At 44.4% G+C, this 23,251-nt stretch overlaps 2 long non-coding RNA genes across 2 annotated transcripts; both read right to left on the reverse strand.

The window, feature by feature from the left end:
- Window positions 1-590: 590 nt before the first annotated feature.
- LOC108037777 lies at window positions 591-1,489 on the reverse strand. Its single transcript, XR_006417688.1, has 4 exons — window positions 1,274-1,489; window positions 1,021-1,189; window positions 896-962; window positions 591-843 (listed from the first exon to the last, which is right to left on the reverse strand). It is a non-coding gene; the product is annotated as an uncharacterized LOC108037777 (long non-coding RNA).
- Window positions 1,490-8,563: 7,074 nt separating this feature from the next.
- On the reverse strand, window positions 8,564-9,462 carry LOC108042455. The gene is made up of 4 exons (XR_006417689.1): window positions 9,247-9,462; window positions 8,994-9,162; window positions 8,869-8,935; window positions 8,564-8,816 (listed from the first exon to the last, which is right to left on the reverse strand). It is a non-coding gene; the product is annotated as an uncharacterized LOC108042455 (long non-coding RNA).
- Between the last annotated feature and the right edge of the window lie 13,789 nt (window positions 9,463-23,251).

Below are 23,251 nucleotides of genomic sequence, written 5' to 3' on the forward strand. Positions count from 1 at the left end.
CCCCCTTCTGCTCATGCCCTTGGCTATCTAGCTATTTAAACTAGCCCGGTTCGCTCTGGGTATGGCTAGGATGGCCTTGGATTCGTCCAATGACCCACTTTTGGGAGAGGAAAAGGGAACATGGCGTGATCAGCATGACATTGCGTAGGTCAGGGATAGGGTTTAGTTGCTGCCAGACATCGAAGCCATGTCGACGGGATTTTTATATTTCTTAGCTTAGAATAAGCCAAGAAAAAGTGAGTGCGATTAGTGCGAGTAAAGTTAGGAAATTAAGTGGAAATTTATTTATTTTAGGTCCACCGGGGACCCTAGTACATAGGGCCCCGGCAGTTTCTGTGATTTTCTTCGGTTTTTTTTACAATTTTCTCGGAGGGAGGGCAGCAGCCCTCGTGGTAGTGCGCAGCGGCAACAGCCAACGGCAGCAGCAACAGCCAACGGCAGCAGCAACAGCCACCGGCAGCAGCAACAGCCACCGGCAGCAGCAACAGCCACCGGCAGCAGCAACAGCCACCGGCAGCAGCAACAGCCACCGGCAGCAGCGACAGCCGCAGGCCGCAGCAACAGCCACAGGCGGCAGCCACAGCCACAGCCATCAACACCAACCAACACCGCCGCAGGCAGTTGAGTTTACATACATTACCTCGGTGAGTCCGTTCCGGGCACGTAGAACCCGAGCCGCACTACGCCTCGAACACGACGCGACTCCCAAACAACGCAGCATCTCCGACGTCACGGTCTGCAGTGGCCGGGGCAGGGCGTAATACCGGTTTCCGGACCGCCACGTCCCTTTATAAGGGTCCCAAGTCGTCCTTCGGCGACCCGCAGCCGGCTTTCTCGCCGCACCTGTGGTTAGATTTTAAGATTAATTTTTGTATTTGTAAATTTGTGTACTCACCCTTGTCCGTTTCTGCACGTCTTCGTGATTCCGCGAGCTTGAGTCTGGCCTTGCGCTAACTCGGGGTCTGAAATTGCGAAAGCGGGCTTAGCAGAACTTAATACAATTTATTTATTTATATTTACCTGTCCCTTTTGTGTCCTCTTGGAGCTCCAGCAGGGTAATTAGGAGAGAAAAGAGGTGTTTAATTGATGAAAGCCACTTGGCTTAAACTTTTCTGCGGGGCCAAATTTCCGATTTTAAGACGGCCTTGCAGCTGGTGCAGTCCAGGCCGGGTAGTGGTTTTGCCCTGACCTGTAAGAAATAGTATAAAGAGGAGGGGATATACTTAACATTTATATTTGGAAACCTTATGTATATATTTATAAATAAATGTACTTAGAATGGAGATGAAGATGATGTGGGCCTAAGGCAATTTCCAGCGGGGAGATGAACCGGTCGTAGTCTGGCCTGGCAGTGGCTCCGGCCTCGGAACATGGGTGGTGCCTCCCTCGCTACGCTAGGGGCACCACAGGAAGGGTGGGTGCGCTGTGGCAGCCACATCCAATGCCACTTTTCCGTCCTATTTGTCCCGGGTTGTTTATTTTGTCTTGTTTACCTTTTTTTTTGTCAGAGATGTTAGTATTTGTAGTGTGAGACGTCGATAGTAATCGATATTTAATGTTGTGGGGCTGTAGGGACATTGGGGGAACTCCGCCCTGAGGATTCCGGAGCTAGCCGGGGCCGTCCCAGGGAGAACAATATGCAGTTTGGCGCCCAAACTAAATATAAATGTAAATTGTCGGGACGACGGCGTCTCACCAATTTGCCTTTTTCTTTTCCCCTCAGCCAACACGACCGGTGACTTGCAGGGCAATACAAGTTGCATGCAACTGCATCGGAAGTGGTGGGCTGGGGGAAAAAAATTAAGAGAGCACGGTAGGATTTAGAGCAGACAGGAGGCTTGCCCAGACTGGAGGCAATTTGCTCCTGGTCACAGATCGCAGAAGCAGCGGTGACCTGCGGGTGGCATCTTGGCCCAAAAGGGAAAAGATTTGCACTTGCTGATAGCTAAATCTGTTATTAAAATCAGTGATAAAAAAATCTGTGATAAATTAGGTAGGGTTTAGTTAGTTATTTATTTGATGTAAAGTAATTTGTTTTGTTATATTTTTGTTGTGAGAGTAGAAGTTGATCCTTTGTTTTGGTTTCGTGGGTGTGTTTGATTTTTCATCTCGGTTTTGAACTTAAATGTGTGATCGTGACCCGTGATGGACACGAGCTGCACGATCACCACGACCTGAGAATCAAAACATACGCGCGAAAACAAATCAAAAGGGATTCAACGAGCAGCCGATGTCCTTAACTGGCGGCTATCAACATAGTTGATAGCCAGTCCAGTTGACGAGCGGCGTGTGGAAGGACATATGACGGGAAATAAAATAATTAAGCGCAGAAAGTTTTCGGCACGGAGTCCACCGGCTGGTGACCGGTTCCATCTCCCCAAATTCAAATCTTAAAAGAAACAAATAAAAAGGAAAAATCATAAATATAATATATTATTTATTTATCTATTTATTTATTCTATTTATTAATTCCATTTATTTATCTAAATTATTTATTCATTTTCCCAAGTATTTATTTATTTACAAAAAAAATTATAAATATCTTTCCTAAAATTATACATTTATTTAGTTATTTAAAAATTTGTTTCAATAATTATTATCTGTTCTTACATGTATATATATTTATCTGTTTATTTATTATTTACTTGTCGTTATTATTCTTCTTAAGTATTTATTTCTTTTGGTGATTTGTTTCGGGTGTTATATTAGAATTTTTAGGGAAATATACATATTTTTTTTGTTGCGCTGTACGATGCCTTCCAATTACGATCTCCGATCGAAGGTTCTTCCGGCCGAGGAAGAGGAGAAATTGTGGTCCACCGATTTAGACGAGGTTGCCGGGGCCGAACAGCCACGGATATCGATGGGACTGCCAAGGACTCCGTTGGGTCGTCTTCATCAGGAGCTGCGCAGGGAACTTCAGATGGGAGCAGATCCCGCGCAACATCAAGTTCCGGAGCAAGTGAGCTCGGAGGCGTTTCTGGACAACGCGGCGAAATCGGCAGTAAATGTGGCATTGGCCCAGGCGGCAGAGACCCATCGGAAGGCTCAGGAGTCCGGCGTCAGCCAGTCCTTAAGGGATGAAATCCGACGTGGCTTCCTGGAAATGATGAAGCTGATGAACGAGGTGTTAAGGCCTACTGCTCAGCGGCCGCAGCTTCCACTGGGGAACCATACCGATCAGCAACAGCATCCGGGTTGGACGGACACGGCGGCACCACTGGCTCCAAGTCTGGTCCAGAAAGGGGCGATTCCAAAGACTGCACCATCAGCAGACACGATTGGCTCCCGTCCACCGCCACCAAAGGTTCCACCAAAGCCGCCTAGAAGGCCCTTGGAGTCGTTTCCGGTGGAGAGCAGCAGTCCAGGATATCCTCTGGATGGCGAACGAGGGCGACGCAACGAGTCTCGAAATTGGCACTTCGAGGACCGCAGGGCTTCCGATTTCCGCGAGGAGCCGCGCTTTTATGCCAATACAGGGCCAGGTGGCGGCAGCCAACAGGTTCGCATCGAGCGGTGGGGCGTTTCCTTTGATGGCGAGGACGAGCGAAACTCGGTGGAAGATTTCCTGTTCCGGCTCGAGTTCCTGCAGCGGCAGTACCAGTGCCCTTGGCAGGAAGTGCTCCGCCATTTCCATGTGCTGCTAACCGGACGGGCACGCGAGTGGTATTGGGTCCACGTGCGCCACTGCAGGGTGGAAAGATGGCCACAGCTGCGTGCTGCGCTGATGGACAGGTTCCGAGGCCACCAGACGGAGCACGACCGGATGCATCAGCTTCTGCAGAGGGAACAGCAGCCGGGAGAAGCCGTGGAGGACTATGTCCATGCGATGCAGCAGCTAGCTTCTCGCCTAAAAAAACCACTGTTAGAGCGACAGATGGTAAAAATAATTAAAAAGGGCTTGAGAGAGGGTATCGCAAGATTTGTTTACGCAATGGATGTGATGACTGTGGACGAGTTGAGGGAAGAGTGCTGCGAGGTGGAGCGCAATTTTGGACGACGAGGACGCGCGGCCTATGCGCACCCGATGCGTTATCCTCCGGCGGAGAAGGCCAGGGTTAGCGAGGCAGCTGGTCCCGACACTGCAGAGGATTCCCAGTGGCAGGTGGAGGCGTTACAAGCGAAGACCCGAAATCCGTTCCGAGCGGGCTGCTGGAATTGCGGAGCCGTAGACCACGGGTTCCGTGACTGCGCGGCAACAGAACGGCGCCTGTTCTGCTACCGATGCGGAAGGCCAGACACTGTGTCTCCGAGATGTCCGGATTGCGCGGAAAACGGTCGGCTGGGCGATCTGAGAGCGGGAAGGATGCGTCCAGACAAGAGTCCCGCGATGCAGTAAATGTTCTAGAATGTAAAAAAGGTTTAGTATGTACGAGTAGGAATAAGCACAGTTTAAAATACTTACCTTATGAGGAAAGGATGCGTCGGTACCTGGAGACCAGGAACCGAATTTTCTCCGAGCACCAGTTAGCCGGCATGCGAACGGTGTCTAGGAAAGTCCAGAAGGCCAGGGATCGATTCCGTAAGAGACGAGCGAAGAGGCGAGAAGTGGTTGCCGCTGTGAAGCGCAGTGGAACGGGAGACCCTCGACCATACGCCGAAGTCCGGATCCTGACCCAACAGCTGACTGGCTTATTGGACACGGGAGCTAGTGTCAGCCTGCTGGGCAAAGGTGGAAGAGAGCTCGTCGAGGCGTTGGATGTACCAATCCAGAAGTACCTGTCTGTGGTCCGAACGGCGTCTGGAGAGGATCGCACGATTATAGGACGCGTCGAGCTACCTGTGGAGTACCGAGGACAGATAAAGCGGATCCTGTTCTATGTATGTCCATACCTGGAGCAGAAAGCCTATTTCGGAGTGGACTTCTGGCAAGCGTTTGGCTTGGCTCCAGCGGTGATAGGCCCCAGCGACCCGGAAAGCGTCAAGGCAGACGAAATCCACGCTAGGGATATGGAGCACTACGCCGAACAGGAGGATGACGACGAGGAGAAACCGGATCCCGAATCCTGGACCTTATCCGGAGCCGACGCACGACAGCTCGCTGAGATCCAGGAGGTGTTTCTCACATTTGAGAAGGATGGTCTGGGTACGACGAATTTGGAGAAGCACACGATCGAGCTGATCGAGGGAGCCAAGGTCTTCAAGGATCGGCCATATCCCATGTCTCCAGCGAAGCAGAAGGTTGTCGAGGATGAGGTGGACAAGATGCTAGCGCTCGGAGTCATCGAGGAGAGCATGAGCCCGTGGAGCAACCGGACGACGGTAGTGTCGAGGCCTGGGAAAGATCGGTTCTGCTTAGACGCGCGCAAATTGAACGATTTGACCATTAAAGACGCTTACCCGCTGCCGAGTATCGACGGAATCCTGTCCAGAATCGACCAAACGTTCTACATTTCCAGCGTGGATTTGAAGTTCGCATTCTGGCAGATCGAGTTGGACCCGAAGAGCAAGGAACTGACGGCATTTACGGTTCCTGGTCGGCCTCTCTACCAGTTCCGGGTGATGCCCTTCGGACTTTGCAACGCGGCGCAGCGGTTGGTGAGACTTATGGACCGAGTGATCCCAGCTGAGATCCGTTCCAACGTTTTTGTCTACCTCGATGATCTGCTGATACTGGCTCCAGATATCCAGACACATTTCAGATACCTTCGGCGCGTTGCAGAATGCCTGAAAGAAGCGGGGTTAACGATAGGTATGAGTAAGTCAAAGTTTTGCTTCAAATCATTGACCTACCTGGGCTTTATCGTTGGTGGAGGTCGTCTACGAATGGATCCGGGACGAGTAGCAGCGATCAGGAGGATGCCAGAGCCTAGGACGATGAAGGAGGTGAGAGCGTTCCTTGGGACTGCTGGATGGTACCGCCGGTTCATAAAGAACTTTGCGACGTTGGCCGCCCCACTCACTGAATCGCTGAAGAAAACTGGAAATTCTAAGTTTTCCTTGAGTCCAGAGGCTCAGCTTGCGGTAGAAGCTTTGAAGATGGCTTTAACGACTGCACCAGTCCTGGTGCATGCGGACTTCAAGAGACGGTTCTTTATCCAGTGCGATGCGTCACACGTCGGAGTCGGGGCGGTGCTTTTCCAGCGAGACGACGACGGACAAGAGCAGCCAATTGCATTTTTCTCGGCCAAGATGAATAAACATCAGGTAAATTACACCGTGACCGAGAAAGAGTGTCTCGCGGCGCTCATGGCCATCCGGAAGTTTCGGCCATATGTCGAAGGGATGCCATTCACCTGCATCACGGATCATGCTAGCTTGAAGTGGCTCATGTCCATGAAGGATCTGTCGGGACGTTTGGCGAGGTGGTCGCTGCAACTTCAAGGGTTCCACTTCAACATCGAGCACCGAAAAGGAAGTGAGAACGTCGTGGCAGACACCCTTTCACGGTGTGTGGAGGAGCTCGTAGTGAATCCGACGGATTTGTTGGGTTTCGAAACCACCGAGTTCGCTGGAGAAGGTTATCTCGAGTTAGTGAAAGATGTGGAAGACAACTTGGAAAACTTACCGGACCTGAAGATCGAGGATGGTCTCATCTTCAAGAGAGTCTCCTCGGCAAATCTGGACGATGAGGTGGAAGGTTCCGAGTGGAAACTGTGGATCCCACAGAGTCTGACCCACAGCCTAATCGAGCGTGCGCATACGGACCCAACAGCAGCTCATGGCGGAATGGGAAAGACTCTGGAAATCCTCCGACGGCAGTTCTACTGGCCAGGCATGGTTCTCCAAGTCCGCGAGTTTGTGCGTGGATGTGATGTCTGCAAGGAGTCCAAGGCGCCAAATTTCCGGATGCAGGTCGGTATTGGAGAAAGAGTCCAGACGGAACAGGCATTCCAGAAGCTGTATATCGACTTCTTGGGAAAATATCCGAGGTCAAAGAAGGGTCATGCCTGGATTTTTATCGTGGTAGACCATTTCTCCAAATTTGTATTCCTGAAGGCCATGAGGGAAGCTACATCCTCGAACGTCGTCGATTTTCTCATTCACGAGGTATTTTACAAATTTGGCGTCCCGGAGGTAATACACTCAGACAATGGACGGCAGTTCACGTCGAAGATCTTCCAGGAGGCGATGGAGAGTTTCGGTATCTCACACCTAAAGACTCCGGTATACTCCCCACAGAGCAACGCAGCAGAACGTGTAAATCGAAGCGTGTTGGCCGCAATCCGGAGCTTTTTAGATGGTGACCATCGAGACTGGGACGTCTACCTTCCTGAGATTGAGGTAGCCCTTCGAAACGCGATCCACTCGGCGACAGGAGAAGCGCCTTTCTTTACAGTGTTCGGACATCATATGTTCCTGAACGGCGCCAACTATAGGTTAGCGAGGAAGCTAAAGTCCTTGTGTGACCACGAGATGGCGGGCATGAAGACAGCGGACAAACTCCGAGTGATCCAGGAAAAGGTCCAAAAAAATCTGGAGACAGCCTATGACCGAAGCCGCAAGCAATATGACCAACGGGCTCGGAACTTCATGGCCAAGCCAGGTCAGGAGGTATACCGCCGTAACTTCGTCCTCAGTGACTTTGGAAAGTCATTTAACGCCAAGTTCGCCAGGAAATTCCTTAAGGCTCGAGTGGTGAAAGCCGTTGGTAACAATGCCTACGAGTTGGAAGACCTGCAAGGACGCCACCTCGGAGTTTACCACGCCAAGGATATCCGGAGGTAATCTGAAAAAAAAGGGTAATACAAAGTAAAGGAGTGCAAGAAAAACAACGGCAGTACTTCCCGGCATGCGTGGGCCCCGCGTTGAGCACCGTATGGAACTGCAAGCTGCGTAAATGTCCAGGTTCCACTAGGAAAGGATCCAAATGCTCCCAATGATTTCGTCGAGTGGCTTGCAATCCGATGGCGTCTCTCTAAATCCTTGGGTGGTGTTGCATTTCAAGTTGGAACCGGCCGGGAGTAGATCGAAATCGAGGGCAAAAGCCTATCGATAAAAGTTGGTGGGTGGCAACGCCTACTGAAGTGGCGCCCCCTTCTGCTCATGCCCTTGGCTATCTAGCTATTTAAACTAGCCCGGTTCGCTCTGGGTATGGCTAGGATGGCCTTGGATTCGTCCAATGACCCACTTTTGGGAGAGGAAAAGGGAACATGGCGTGATCAGCATGACATTGCGTAGGTCAGGGATAGGGTTTAGTTGCTGCCAGACATCGAAGCCATGTCGACGGGATTTTTATATTTCTTAGCTTAGAATAAGCCAAGAAAAAGTGAGTGCGATTAGTGCGAGTAAAGTTAGGAAATTAAGTGGAAATTTATTTATTTTAGGTCCACCGGGGACCCTAGTACATAGGGCCCCGGCAGTTTCTGTGATTTTCTTCGGTTTTTTTTACAATTTTCTCGGAGGGAGGGCAGCAGCCCTCGTGGTAGTGCGCAGCGGCAACAGCCAACGGCAGCAGCAACAGCCAACGGCAGCAGCAACAGCCACCGGCAGCAGCAACAGCCACCGGCAGCAGCAACAGCCACCGGCAGCAGCAACAGCCACCGGCAGCAGCAACAGCCACCGGCAGCAGCGACAGCCGCAGGCCGCAGCAACAGCCACAGGCGGCAGCCACAGCCACAGCCATCAACACCAACCAACACCGCCGCAGGCAGTTGAGTTTACATACATTACCTCGGTGAGTCCGTTCCGGGCACGTAGAACCCGAGCCGCACTACGCCTCGAACACGACGCGACTCCCAAACAACGCAGCATCTCCGACGTCACGGTCTGCAGTGGCCGGGGCAGGGCGTAATACCGGTTTCCGGACCGCCACGTCCCTTTATAAGGGTCCCAAGTCGTCCTTCGGCGACCCGCAGCCGGCTTTCTCGCCGCACCTGTGGTTAGATTTTAAGATTAATTTTTGTATTTGTAAATTTGTGTACTCACCCTTGTCCGTTTCTGCACGTCTTCGTGATTCCGCGAGCTTGAGTCTGGCCTTGCGCTAACTCGGGGTCTGAAATTGCGAAAGCGGGCTTAGCAGAACTTAATACAATTTATTTATTTATATTTACCTGTCCCTTTTGTGTCCTCTTGGAGCTCCAGCAGGGTAATTAGGAGAGAAAAGAGGTGTTTAATTGATGAAAGCCACTTGGCTTAAACTTTTCTGCGGGGCCAAATTTCCGATTTTAAGACGGCCTTGCAGCTGGTGCAGTCCAGGCCGGGTAGTGGTTTTGCCCTGACCTGTAAGAAATAGTATAAAGAGGAGGGGATATACTTAACATTTATATTTGGAAACCTTATGTATATATTTATAAATAAATGTACTTAGAATGGAGATGAAGATGATGTGGGCCTAAGGCAATTTCCAGCGGGGAGATGAACCGGTCGTAGTCTGGCCTGGCAGTGGCTCCGGCCTCGGAACATGGGTGGTGCCTCCCTCGCTACGCTAGGGGCACCACAGGAAGGGTGGGTGCGCTGTGGCAGCCACATCCAATGCCACTTTTCCGTCCTATTTGTCCCGGGTTGTTTATTTTGTCTTGTTTACCTTTTTTTTTGTCAGAGATGTTAGTATTTGTAGTGTGAGACGTCGATAGTAATCGATATTTAATGTTGTGGGGCTGTAGGGACATTGGGGGAACTCCGCCCTGAGGATTCCGGAGCTAGCCGGGGCCGTCCCAGGGAGAACAATATGCAGTTCCGTAACAACATTCAGCAGTAATTGTGAAGACTTGCCTTGTCTGGAACTGCCCTCACGTAGTGTATCCCCCTGCCCAGTTACCAGACCTTAACGTCATTGAAAATTTTCATGCAATTTTGGGTCAGGCCATCTGCAAGATGTTAAAATCTAATAAAAATAATCTTAAAAAGGCCCTCTTGGAAGAATGGCCCAAGATTCCAAAGAAGACCACAGAAAAGTTTGTTTCTTCGATGCAAGCTCGATTAAAGGGTGTCATCAAACAGAAGAAAGGCCACACAAAGTATTAAGTTATTTAAAAGTCAATATATTTAACATGAAGTTCGTCCTTATAGCTGTTATATATATGCCATAATGGATGTATGGTACCATGCAGTTCATTTGAGCAGTGTAAAAGGTATCATTATAAATCTTTTCATGTATTTTATTTGTTTATAAATGAAAGCACATTTGCCACCGTGTACTCAGAGTAGCACTAAATGTTTTTTTCAATTACACAAAAATTACGCACTCAGTTAACAAAAAAAACATTAATCCAATCGGTTCCAAATTTTAATACGTTATTCTATATGTGGCAACCCGCTGCAACATTCAGCAGTAATTGTGAAGACTTGCCTTGTCTGGAACTGCCGTAACGTAGTGAATCCACCTGCCCAGTCACCAGACCTTAACGTCATTGAAAATTTGTATGCAATTTTGGGTCAGGCCATCTGCAAGGTGTTAAAATCTAATAAAAATAATCTTAAAAAGGCCCTCTTGGAAGAATGGCCCAAGATTCCAAAGAAGACCACAGAAAAGTTGGTTTCTTCGATGCAAGCTCGATTAAAGGGTGTCATCAAACAGAAGGAGGCCACACAAAGTATTAAGTTATTTAATAGTCAATACATTTAACATGAAGTTCCTCCTTATAGCTGTTATATATATGCCATACTGGATGTATGGTACCATGCAGTTCATTTGAGCAGTGTAAAAGGTATCATTATAAATCCTTTCATGTAATTTATTTGTTTATAAATAAAAGCACATTTGCCACCGTGTACTCAGAGTAGCACTAAATGTTTTTTTCAATTTCTCAAAAATTACGCACTCAGTTAACAAAAAAAAACATTAATCCAATCGGTTCCAAATTTTAATACGTTATTCTATATGTGGCAACCCGCTGCAAATAGCGAACCCTACAGCAGTGGATCCGAAGGTGGCAACCCTGACAACGAGGCATGAGGAATGCGGGCATTCTATTATATACCGGTCTCGGAATAAAGAGTGATTTAAGTTTGAAATATAAACGTGTTTTTATTGCTAAGACATATTTATTTTGTGAGTTATTACATTGGCGACGAGGTAAAACCGAGACCTATAATTGGTGAATTCTAAACTTACATTTAAGAGGAATGGCTGCAAATGAAAATAGTTTTATTGGCATTGCAGTATTTTAGTGCGCATGTATGTATGTGTGACTTGCAAGAACAGTCCTTTTGTTTCTTCCTTTCCGTCATGCGTCGCCGAATGGTGGGAATTACAGAGAAATTCGTGAATTCGAGAATACATCGAACAAAGTCAATTATGTAAGTCAAAAAGAGAATTTTGATTCAAAGGCAAAAACGAATACATAGCTCCACTTAAAAGAGGGACTGAGTGACACTAAGTTGAAAGTCATGAGAATTCTTGTAAAAGCGTAGAGGAAAACGCAAAACAGAAATGCGAAATAATTAACTAAGGAACAGTTTCAAGTTAAAAATGAAAATAATTTTGAATCATATTATTGGTTACTATTGAGACCGTAGGCCATAAGCCATCATAAGCTGACACAGTCAGAGGCAGTTTGCCAAATCATAAGCTGACATGGTCAGAGGTAGTTAGCCGAAAACACAAGCTGAGACGGTCAGAGGCAGTTAACCCTAATAAAAAGTTTAAAAAAAAAATGTTCTTTTACTTTCAGATATGAAATATCAAGATGTGCGAAAATATTATTAAACCGTTTCTTTGTGAAACAATAGAAAGACCTTTATTGCGGAGCGACTGGGAAAAATGGCTTCGGGCATTCAAAATATATATCGGCGCAGAGGACATTGAAACACCCAGTAAGAGACGGAGCAAATTCGTTGCCCGATGCTCTGATCAATCCAGACGAGGATAAACAGACTGATGTATTTTTGGTGTTGGTGAATAAACTAAGTGATTATTTTTCGCCAAAGCAAAATTCAACCTTCGAACGGCATCTGTTTAGGAGCCTTTCTCCTATGGAGGGCGAGAGTTTTGCGAAATTTATTGTCCGTTTGCGTCAGCAAATGCAGAAATGCTGTTTTGGAACCACAAAGGCTGAAATTGAAGAGATTTGTTTAAAAGATAATATTATGGATTCCTGGACTTCCGTTCAATTAAAGAACACACGTTGGCTGAAATCATTGAAGCTTGTCGGGTAGACGAAATTAGTATGCAATCCAAATCGATGCTAGCCAAATCGGATAAGGAGACAATAAATAAGATATTCAACCGGAAGTCTGAAAAGGAAACCGAATGTGGCAGATGTGGTCGCATCGGGCACGCGGATGATAACGCTACATGCCCTGTACGGCAGGTTAAGTGCAACAAGTGCACATGCATCGGACATATCGCCCGGAAATGCAGAACAAGTTGCAAACGCCAGTACACACAGCCCAATAATAATGGCGCCAAGCGATTACGGTCACACGTACGATGGGTTCAAGATGCAGATACCTATTCTGAAGTGAAGGCAACGAAAGATAATTGTTTCCGTAACTATAGTGATGGTGAAGACGATGAATCGATTGATTGCTACATCGGTGGCCAACTTGTTTCTCTAATAATTGACTCAGGCTCCCGTTTTAATTTAATCAGTCAAACGGATTGGTTGTCAATGGAACAAAACAAAGCAGTAGTCTTCAACATCAGATCAAATTCCGATAGACAGTTTCGTGGCTACGCCTCAAAAAAATTGCTCAGCGTAATTTGAGTTTTCGAGGCCCTCATATCAGTCGGCTCAAGCACAGAGGTAGTCGCATCAATTTATGTAATTAAAAATGGGACACAATAACTATTAGGCCGAGATAGCCCAGTTGCGGTCGAGAATAAGGTTTTGGCTAAATTGGAAGAAGCATTAAACAACGACATTATAAAGCCAGTGCACGGCCATAGCCCTTGGATCTCACCAATCGTGGTAGTTTTTTAAAGAAAATGACGATAAACGTATGTGCCTGAACATTCGGATGGCGAATAAAGCGGTAAAAAGGGAACACTATCCACTTCCAACTTTTGAGTCATTCATGACTAGGTTTGAAGGTGCCAAATTTTTTTCGCGAATTGATTTAAAGGATGCCTACCACCAATTAGAACTGGATGAGGAGAGCCGACAGATAACAATATTCATAACGCCAAAGGGGTTGTTCCGGTACAAGCGTTTAATGTTCGGAATAAATTCAAACGATTCAAATCCTGAGATATTCCAACGGCGGCTCGAATAACTTTTACCGCCTTAGCGAACACGACAAAACCGTCACGGAAGTCCGATCAATATTTAAGGAAAATAATGTCTTACTAAACGATTCAAAATGGGTTTGGAAAACGAATCGTTTGAAATTTTTAGGCCACATTTTATCCGACAAGGGAATTAATGTTAATCCGGAGAAAGTGACGACCATCACGTCTTTTCGAAATCCGAAAAATAAGGAGGAGACCAGAAGCTTCCTTGGACTCGTCACACTTGTCGGAAAGTTTATCCCGAAATTGGCCGATCGAACTGAACCATCACGACAGTTGTTAAGGAAAGAAATTAAATTTGTGTGGGGCCCTAAAGAGAAAGCAGCGTTCGATGACTTAAAAATTAGATTGGCCGAAATACCCAGACTCTCGAATTTCAACGTAAGCCACCGAACTATGGCACTAGGAGCGGTACTGCTCCAGTTCACAGATAACAATGAACCATTAATAATTTCCTTTGCAAGCAGGAGTTTGTCTGATGTGGAGAAGCGGTGGAAAAGTTATATTCCTACTTATCAGGATTGGAGTTTGAATTAGTTACCGACCACAAGCCACTCGAGACTATATTTAAACCGTCATCAAAACCACCAGCTCGCATTGAAAGATGGCTTCTTCGCTTACAGGCTTTCAAATTTAAGGTTATCTTTAAAGCCGGAAAAGAGAATAATCAGACTCTTTGTCTCGACTATGCTGCATAACATCAACAAAGGATTTGGAGCCACGAGCAGAATATAGCATTCTTCACATACTACAGAGCTCAATCCCGGCATCAATTAGTATATGCGAAGTAGCAGAGAAGAGCATACGGGACGAAGAAATAGTCCCGAACCCGCAATGAAGCGCCGATTGCGTTCCAAGGTGTGGTGGCCTGGGATTGACCGGGAGGCTGAAAAATTCGTATAATCTTGTAAAAATTGCCTTTTAATCTCCCAAGCTAGCAATCCAGAACCGATGAACAGAACGACGTTTCCAACGGGTCCGTGGATTAACGTGGCGTCCGATTTACTGGGTCCATTGCCAAACGGCAAGAAGCATTCCGGCGGAACAGCAGCTGATTTCAGCAAACCCTCAAATGTTGCTAAGATCAGCAGCTAAAAAAAATTCGGTATCCGAACAATCCGTTACAGAATGCATGCATCCAGGGACTTCTAAGAATTCCGATTTGTACGTAGTGGTTTCACAATTAGTGAATCCACCTATCTCTCAGAATGTAGCATCCCCACCACAAGGGACTACTGAGTCCGGACAACCGGCTCAAGTTGGTTTTGCAGAAACAATGTCTGCTCCCCCAAATCCCTTTCAGTGGTTCCACTAAAGAAACAAATTTTCGTTTCTCGGCTTTCCCCTGATCAAACATCTTGTGATGTATTGTCTTATATACAAGACAAAACTAAAGCCGATTGTAATAGTGTAAAGGTGGAAAAGTTTAAGTTTTCTTATGCTAGAGACATTTCATCTTTCAAGATAACTGTCCCTAACGAGCTTTTTGAAGCCATATGCTCGGGCGACTTTTGGCCGGATAATATGGTTGTAAAAGAGTTCGAGGCTAAGATAAAGAAGAAGGGGTCCGTGGGAGTAAAACTTCCTAGTCGAGGCCAAACCAGTGTACCAATTTCAAAAAACTGACTTCTAACCTCCTTCTTTCCTATCAGAATGCAAGAGGTTTGCGTAGCAAACTCACTAAATTGTATTCCGATAGCGTTTCCTTTGCATCTCATATTATTGTGTTCACAGGAACCTGGTTAAGGCCGGAGATCTTTAGCTCCGAAGTTTTTCCAGGTAAGTGCACAATATATAGGTATGACCGTCCCTCTAGACGGGGAGGTGGAGTCTTAATTGGAGTTGATTCAAACCTCCCGTCTGAGGAGTTATTTTTTGATGAATTCAATACCATTGAATTTATTAGTGTAAAGTTATCGCTTCCTGGTAACTTTATATACATAACTTGCTCATATATTCCGCCGTTGTCTGAACTTCCTGATTATCTAAATCACCTATCCGTTATTAAGTCCGTTGCAAATAAGCTTTCCGATAGGGATCAGTTGGTAGTTCTAGGTGATTTTAATATACCTGGAGTTACTTGGTCCACTGAGGATGGATCGAATGTCTTACTACCTATAGCAAAGCATGATTTTATTGACGGCCTGCTTGACATATCTCTATCTCAAGTAAACCATGTTCGAAATTCATTAGGTCGCCTACTTGATTTGTGTTTTGTATCAAATCCTGAAGGTGTGTTTCTGTCAAGAGTAGCACCACTCACCTAACCTGAAGATCCATATCCATATCATAGAAGAAAAATCAGAAAAATCCAAACGAATACATTGTTTTCGCAAGGCAGACTTTCTGAGGCAAAATAATTTTATTTCTGGCTTTAATTGGTCTGATCTTTACTTATGCAATAATATGTCCGATGCAATTAATGTTTTTTACACTGCAATAAACTCATTTTTTAATTCATGTGTTCCGTGGTACTATCCGTCAACTTCCAATAAATCACCTTGGTTTAGCAAAGAGTTTACACACTTAAGAAATGTAAAGTCCAGACTTTTTAGGAAATATAAAAATACCGGTTCTCAATCTGTTTTTACTAGATATTTAAGTGCTCGGTCAAGATTTACCGTGCTTAATGCTCAGTGTTATAATAGTTACTTAAACCGTTGTAAGGTCCAGTTCTCTCAGGACCCGAAACAGTTTTATAATTTTGTTAACACCAAGCGTAAATCTAATTCTTTTCCTTCCTCGCTGTCGTTCGAAAACATGACGGCAACCGCAGATCAGGCAATAGCCGATTTATTTGCCCAATTTTTTCAAACGACTTACTCTACTTTAGATTATTCATCACAGCCTTATTCTTACACCATGTCCAAGACAAACCTCATATTCTGTCCCACTTTAACAGAAAGCTCTCTTCTTTTGGATCTTCTTCGCATTAAGCCTGTTTATTCGCCAGGGTCCGATGGTATTCCTGGGTGCGTGCTTAGGTATTGCGCTAAGGCCCTGTGCAAACCTCTTCACAAGTTGTTTACCTTATCTCTAGAAACCTCCCAATTCCCAAATATTTGGAAGGAATCATTTGTTATTCCTCTTTTCAAAAAAGGTAACAAGTTAGAAGCCAGTAACTACAGAGGTATTTCTAAGTTGTCAGCTATTCCTAAGCTTTTTGAAAAAATTATTACTCCTCATTTGCAGCACCTTTGCAGATCAATCATTTCTCCGTGTCAACACGGATTTATTAAACGTAGATCCACAATCACAAACCTTCTAGAGCTCACTACATTTGTGATAAAAGGCTTCATCAGTAGTTTTCAAAGAAAACGTCATTTACACTGACTTTAGTAAAGCATTTGACTCTGTAAATCACTTACTTCTTATTCAAAAACTTGACATGTTAGGTTTTCCAGTTGATCTGCTTAAATGGATTTCATGGCAGGTCACAAAGGGTCCTTTTTAAAAATTCAACTTCTGAAATTCTCCGTGTTACCTCCGGTGTCCCACATGGGAACCATCTGGGCCCGTTACTTTTTACATTATTTATTAACGATCTTCCCTCAATTATAAGTCATTCTCGCGTACTTATGTACGCAGATGATGTTAAGTTGTGCCTGCAGTATAAGGACATTTCATGCCATTTAGACTTGCAATCCGATCTAGATAATTTTCAAAACTGGTGCCGAGATAATTTACTAAATTTAAACGGTTCCAAGTGCAAGCTGATGACTTTTTATCGGGCCAATCCGATATACGCGACTTACACTTTAAGTAGCAGCTCTTTGGATAGAATAACTCTTGTAAGCGATCTTGGCGTTCTCTTGGACCCTAAACTAAAATTTTCTAATCACATTTCGTCCATGGTTAATAAAGCCAGAGGAGTGCTTGGATTTATTAAAAGGTGGTCAAAAGAATTCGATGATCCTTATTTGACTAAAACTTTATTTATTTCGCTAGTCCGTCCGATTCTGGAGTATGGGTCTCCCGTCTGGAGTCCACAATACGGAATACATATTGGTCGTATTGAATCTGTACAAAAAAACTTCCTTCTTTTTGCTTTACGGCGCTTAAACTGGGATGCAAATCTTATCTTACCTTCTTATTCTAGTAGACTTCTTTTGATTAATTTACCATCCCTAGCCAACCGTAGAACGATGCTTGGTACTATCTTTATTTATAACCTTATACATTGTGATATTGACTGCCCCGACTTGTTAAGTCGGCTAAACTTTTCTGTGCCAAGTAGATTAACTAGAAATTATATTCCCCTAATATTAAATCATTGTAGATCTAACTATGCCTTGCATGAGCCTTTCAGAGTATTATGTTCTGACTATAATAGACTTTTTCCTGTAATATCAAATCTTGACTCTCTGCCGCTCCTAAAACGATTAATACTTGCTTCATTGGCACAAGATTGATCTAACTATTACATTTTCCCCGGACCTTTACCTTTATTTTCCTATCTCGCGTCTATCTTATCGCGAATCGTGCCGTACGATACACGGCTTCGCCCCTCGGTCGGTTGGGCGGGTAAATGGGCCGTGGGACTCCCCGCGAAAAAAAAAAAAAAAGATTCTTGACATATGATTAATTCTGACTGCTTTCGCTTCCTTCGTCCAATCCGACTGCCGGGTGAAGGGAGTCGTCCCGCTGCTCGAAAGGCACAGCACGGGATTACGGCTGCTAGTAGAGTAGACCCTTAGACGGTCTGCTAGACACCTCCACTGGATTCAAAGTCATAAAGGTTGGAGGACGATCTTCCTGAGAGTGAGAAACAAATCCTTAATCCTTAAATATGTCCGCCACATTCACACTCGAAACTTTCATACCTGACCAAAGGCGCTGGTCAGATCCGAACGACCTCTCAGCTCTTACAGCATCACTTTCTGAAGGGAAGATCTCTGCGTTCCATGGCAGAAAGTATCGTCAACGACTCTAAAGCCAGTACATTGCAACGATTTGAAGCAGTCAAAGCGTTAAAGCAGTCCTTTTTTTCGGGGGTAATGTTGTGGTTTAGGCCTGCATGGCAGCTTCTGGTGGGGCAACCTCGTTTTTATTGACGGGAACAATAAAGGCCAAAATGTACCTACAGATTTTAACAGAAAACCAGCTGCAGTTGGTAGTTGTAGGTGATTTTAATATACCTGGAGTTACTTGGTCCACTGAGGATGGATCGAATGTCTTACTACCTATAGCAAAGCATGATTTTATTGACGGCCTGCTTGACATATCTCTATCTCAAGTAAACCATGTTCGAAATTCATTAGGTCGCCTACTTGATTTGTGTTTTGTATCAAATCCTGAAGGTGTGTTTCTGTCCAGAGTAGCACCACTCACGTAACCTGAAGATCCATATCCATATCATAGAAGAAAAATCAGAAAAATCCAAACGAATACATTGTTTTCGCAAGGCAGACTTTCTGAGGCTAAATAATTTTATTTCTGGCTTTAATTGGTCTGATCTTTACTTATGCAATAATATGTCCGATGCAATTAATGTTTTTTACACTGCAATAAACTCATTTTTTAATTCCTGTGTTCCGTGGTACTATCCGTCAACTTCCAATAAATCACCTTGGTTTAGCAAAGAGTTTACACACTTAAGAAATGTAAAGTCCAGACTTTTTAGGAAATATAAAAATACCGGTTCTCAATCTGTTTTTACTAGATATTTAAGTGCTCGGTCAAGATTTACCGTGCTTAATGCTCAGTGTTATAATAGTTACTTAAACCGTTGTAAGGTCCAGTTCTCTCAGGACCCGAAACAGTTTTATAATTTTGTTAACACCAAGCGTAAATCTAATTCTTTTCCTTCCTCGCTGTCGTTCGAAAACATGACGGCAACCACAGATCAGGCAATAGCCGATTTATTTGCCCAATTTTTTTAAACGACTTACTCTACTTTAGATTGTTCATCACAGCCTTATTCTTACACCATGTCCAAGACAAACCTCATATTCTGTCCCACTTTAACAGAAAGCTCTCTTCTTTTGGATCTTCTTCGCATTAAGCCTGTTTATTCGCCAGGGTCCGATGGTATTCCTGGGTGCGTGCTTAGGTATTGCGCTAAGGCCCTGTGCAAACCTCTTCACAAGTTGTTTACCTTATCTCTAGAAACCTCCCAATTCCCAAATATTTGGAAGGAATCATTTGTTATTCCTCTTTTCAAAAAAGGTAACAAGTTAGAAGCCAGTAACTACAGAGGTATTTCTAAGTTGTCAGCTATTCCTAAGCTTTTTGAAAAAATTATTACTCCTCATTTGCAGCACCTTTGCAGATCAATCATTTCTCCGTGTCAACACGGATTTATTAAACGTAGATCCACAATCACAAACCTTTTAGAGCTCACTACATTTGTGATAAAAGGCTTCATCAGTAGTTTTCAAAGAAAACGTCATTTACACTGACTTTAGTAAAGCATTTGACTCTGTAAATCACTTACTTCTTATTCAAAAACTTGACATGTTAGGTTTTCCAGTTGATCTGCTTAAATGGATTTCAAGTTATCTGAATGGCAGGTCACAAAGGGTCCTTTTTAAAAATTCAACTTCTGAAATTCTCCGTGTTACCTCCGGTGTCCCACATGGGAACCATCTGGGCCCGTTACTTTTTACATTATTTATTAACGATCTTCCCTCAATTATAAGTCATTCTCGCGTACTTATGTACGCAGATGATGTTAAGTTGTGCCTGCAGTATAAGGACATTTCATGCCATTTAGACTTGCAATCCGATCTAGATAATTTTCAAAACTGGTGCCGAGATAATTTACTAAATTTAAACGGTTCCAAGTGCAAGCTGATGACTTTTTATCGGGCCAATCCGATATACGCGACTTACACGTTAAGTAGCAGCTCTTTGGATAGAATAACTCTTGTAAGCGATCTTGGCGTTCTCTTGGACCCTAAACTAAAATTTTCTAATCACATTTCGTCCATGGTTAATAAAGCCAGAGGAGTGCTTGGATTTATTAAAAGGTGGTCAAAAGAATTCGATGATCCTTATTTGACTAAAACTTTATTTATTTCGCTAGTCCGTCCGATTCTGGAGTATGGGTCTCCCGTCTGGAGTCCACAATACGGAATACATATTGGTCGTATTGAATCTGTACAAAAAACTTCCTTCTTTTTGCTTTACGGCGCTTAAACTGGGATGCAAATCTTATCTTACCTTCTTATTCTAGTAGACTTCTTTTGATTAATTTACCATCCCTAGCCAACCGTAGAACGATGCTTGGTACTATCTTTATTTATAACCTTATAAATTGTGATATTGACTGCCCCGACTTGTTAAGTCGGCTAAACTTTTCTGTGCCAAGTAGATTAACTAGAAATTATATTCCCCTAATATTAAATCATTGTAGATCTAACTATGCCTTGCATGAGCCTTTCAGAGTATTATGTTCTGACTATAATAGACTTTTTCCTGTAATATCAAATCTTGACTCTCTGCCGCTCCTAAAACGATTAATACTTGCTTCATTGGCACAAGATTGATCTAACTATTACATTTTCCCCGGACCTTTACCTTTATTTTCCTATCTCGCGTCTATCTTATCGCGAATCGTGCCGTACGATACACGGCTTCGCCCCTCGGTCGGTTGGGCGGGTAAATGGGCCGTGGGACTCCCCGCAAAAAAAAAAAAAAAAAGATTCTTGACATATGATTAATTCTGACTGCTTTCGCTTCCTTCGTCCAATCCGACTGCCGGGTGAAGGGAGTCGTCCCGCTGCTCGAAAGGCACAGCACGGGATTACGGCTGCTAGTAGAGTAGACCCTTAGACGGTCTGCTAGACACCTCCACTGGATTCAAAGTCATAAAGGTTGGAGGACGATCTTCCTGAGAGTGAGAAACAAATCCTTAATCCTTAAATATGTCCGCCACATTCACACTCGAAACTTTCATACCTGACCAAAGGCGCTGGTGGCGCTACTTCGTCAGAAATTCTGGATCATAAATGCAAGGGATCAAGGCAAGATTGGCAATCAGTAAGCCTTTCAGCAAATGTGGTGTCGATTTCTGCGGACCTATATGTACATATCTTCGTATATATTGAGGTAGTCACAGATTTGAGTACAGAAGCATTTCTGGCGGCTTTGAAGAGCTTTTCTGGACACCGCGGTCTACCCACAGATATTTACTGTGACCACGCAACAAATTTCGACGGAGCCTCCAACCAGCTGCATGACTTAAGGAAGTTCCTGTTCAATGAGAATACTCAAACCGCAATTCAAGCATTTTGTTCGGCTGATTTCATCAGATTTCACTTCATCCCACGCAGGGCACCGCATTTCGGCGGGCTCTGGGAAGCGGTAGTAAGAGCCCAAAGGGCCTGCTCGGCAGAACTTTTGTCAGCACAAAGTTTACGTACGAGGAGTCGTGGTTGAGATAAAAGTTATCCTCAACTCACTCCCCTTTCACCGATGTCATCAGATCCGAACGACCTCTCAGCTCTTACAGCATCACTTTCTGAAGGGAAGATCTCTGCGTTCCATGGCAGAAAGTATCGTCAACGACTCTAAAGCCAGTACATTGCAACGATTTGAAGCAGTCAAAGCGTTAAAGCAGTCCTTTTGTCATCGCTGGTCTGCAGACTATTTCAACGCACTCCGATCAAGGACCAAATGGACCTCCCCATAGCCAAAGGTCGCCGACAAACATATTGAACCAAAAAGGTTAAATTTTGACTCGTCTGCAAATATCACGTTATCCCAAATTAAAATCAAAAGAAGAATGTTTGTTCATTGTCCCTAATACGGAGCTAGAAAACAAACACCTAAAAGCTACGGTCAAGCATGGCGGGGGTAATGTTGTGTTTTAGGCCTGCATGGCAGCTTCTGGTGGGGCAACCTCGTTTTTATTGACGGGAACAATAAAGGCCAAAATGTACCTACAGATTTTAAAAGAAAACCAGCTGCAGTTGGTAGTTGTAGGTGATTTTAATATACCTGGAGTTACTTGGTCCACTGAGGATGGATCGAATGTCTTACTACCTATAGCAAAGCATGATTTTATTGACGACCTGCTTGACATATCTCTATCTCAAGTAAACCATGTTCGAAATTCATTAGGTCGCCTACTTGATTTGTGTTTTGTATCAAATCCTGAAGGTGTGTTTCTGTCCAGAGTAGCACCACTCACGTAACCTGAAGATCCATATCCATATCATAGAAATCAGAAAAATCCAAACGAATACATTGTTTTCGCAAGGCAGACTTTCTGAGGCTAAATAATTTTATTTCTGGCTTTAATTGGTCTGATCTTTACTTATGCAATAATATGTCCGATGCAATTAATGTTTTTTACACTGCAATAAACTCATTTTTTAATTCCTGTGTTCCGTGGTACTATCCGTCAACTTCCAATAAATCACCTTGGTTTAGCAAAGAGTTTACACACTTAAGAAATGTAAAGTCCTGACTTTTTAGGAAATATAAAAATACCGGTTCTCAATCTGTTTTTACTAGATATTTTAGTGCTCGGTCAAGATTTACCGTGCTTAATGCTCAGTGTTATAATAGTTACTTAAACCGTTGTAAGGTCCAGTTCTCTCAGGACCCGAAACAGTTTTATAATTTTGTTAACACCAAGCGTAAATCTAATTCTTTTCCTTCCTCGCTGTCGTTCGAAAACATGACGGCAACCACAGATCAGGCAATAGCCGATTTATTTGCCCAATTTATTTAACGACTTACTCTACTTGAGATTGTTCATCACAGCCTTATTCTTACACCATGTCCAAGACAAACCTCATATTCTGTCCCACTTTAACAGAAAGCTCTCTTCTTTTGGATCTTCTTCGCATTAAGCCTGTTTATTCGCCAGGGTCCGATGGTATTCCTGGGTGCGTGCTTAGGTATTGCGCTAAGGCCCTGTGCAAACCTCTTCACAAGTTGTTTACCTTATCTCTAGAAACCTCCCAATTCCCAAATATTTGGAAGGAATCATTTGTTATTCCTCTTTTCAAAAAAGGTAACAAGTTAGAAGCCAGTAACTACAGAGGTATTTCTAAGTTGTCAGCTATTCCTAAGCTTTTTGAAAAAATTATTACTCCTCATTTGCAGCACCTTTGCAGATCAATCATTTCTCCGTGTCAACACGGATTTATTAAACGTAGATCCACAATCACAAACCTTCTAGAG

The sequence above is a fragment of the Drosophila rhopaloa genome, unplaced genomic scaffold, assembly GCF_018152115.1.
Source record: "Drosophila rhopaloa isolate 14029-0021.01 unplaced genomic scaffold, ASM1815211v1 contig_218, whole genome shotgun sequence".
Classification (NCBI taxonomy): Eukaryota; Metazoa; Arthropoda; class Insecta; order Diptera; family Drosophilidae; genus Drosophila; species Drosophila rhopaloa.